Source organism: Sinocyclocheilus rhinocerous, unplaced genomic scaffold (assembly GCF_001515625.1).
Source record: "Sinocyclocheilus rhinocerous isolate Xijiao unplaced genomic scaffold, SAMN03320098_v1.1 scaffold256, whole genome shotgun sequence".
NCBI classification, from domain to species: Eukaryota; Metazoa; Chordata; class Actinopteri; order Cypriniformes; family Cyprinidae; genus Sinocyclocheilus; species Sinocyclocheilus rhinocerous.
In genome coordinates, this window is record NW_015632036.1 from 1,011,368 (window position 1) to 1,013,045 (window position 1,678).

Consider the following 1,678-nt stretch of genomic DNA (forward strand, 5'->3'; position numbering starts at 1 on the left):
GTTATGAAGCGACGAGAATACTTTTTGTAGCGGATATTCTCCAAAATGTCGCTACGATGATGCGGAGAAACACAGAGGAGACGAATTGTTGAATAAAGTCATTATTTTTGTTTTCTTCGCGTACAAAAAGTATTCTCGTCGCTTCATAACGTTACAGTTGAACCACTGATGGCAGATGGACTATTCTGACGATGTCTTTCATACTTTTCTGGACCTTGAATTTACTTGGCCTCCCGGTTTTCATCCAAAATATCTTAAATTGTGTTCTGAAGACGAACAAAGCTTTTATGGGGTTGGAAAGACATGGGGGTAAGTGATTAATGACAAAATTTTCATTTTGGGGTGGAGTATCCCTTTAACAGTAAAATGCTTATGTACTGATTTAACTGGTGTTAAACCAATTAGAACAATGTTTTAAGCACTCTGCTTTTAATATATCCCATAAAACGGCATTTCAGATGGTACTTGTTCGATTTAGTGATCATTCGCAAGGCACATCTTTCAGTTTGAATCTGTATCTTCCATTTAATCATACATGCGAGTTATGTAATCCTAAGGATACCAAGCTTTGAATTTTTTTTATGCTTGTGACATCTAACATCAACCTCCATGACTTGCAAACTAAGTTTTGGGGACTTTTGGAAGTTTTTGGGTCACTTGAGGTCTTGAGCTGACAAATTCAAGAAAAACATGCAAATAGGCCATTATTTGCAGTTCTAGTGTGTCAAGTGAATGTAATGAAATTGAATAATTTAGGAATAATAGTACTAACAGTAATACCTCCTCTTTGACACAGACATTGTGGTGGTAAAAATGAGATAGCTTCATGTGAGAGAGAAAAGAAAATGGATAATGACATTTTGAATTAAGCAACTTGGAACAGATGAGAATAATCACAATGCAAATGATCAAGGACAATCTAAATAGATGAATTTTAAAAAGAATGATAGTAAAACTAAGTTAATTAAAAAATCAGCTTGAGTTAAACTAGTTGTCGCTAAACGCAATAATTAATCGTGTTAGCAGTGCTGAACGATACCAGGAAATATGAATTCCCTGAACGGGAGACGACAACATATCACAATCCTGCATAATACTCTAGTTGCTGCAGGAAGCAATTACCATCCATAATTTTTTTCTAATAAACTTGTATCCCTCTGATGACGACCAATTAAACATGCACAATTATGGTTACCATATAGTTATTCATGAGATGATTAGCATGCCCTCCTTGCATTCAGATTGGCTGCATACTGATAAGACGCAGGTTAAGCGACAGATAAATATGCAAATGGAATGCAAATCATCATACAGAAATAGCAGGAAGGCACATGGACGCCGTAAGTGCTGTCAATAATAGGAAATTAAGAGGTTTGAATATTTATGTATGCACCTAAGTGAAACGTTTCCAAATACTTTTTAACAATAATAAATTTGTATTATTTGTACATTAGTCTGTATAAGTTATTCAAGGATGAGCAAAACTTAAAACTGTCCTTTTTTCTGTTCTTGTTCAACTCACCAGAACAGATTTTAGAGAACTGAGCGACAATTCACGTGAGGATAACTGTTGGTACAATCTCTGTCATTCAGTCTTTCTTCCTCCATTATACACAAAATGATTCATGAATGCAATTATCACTCAAGCTTCAGCATTTTGAGATTTATTATGTTACTT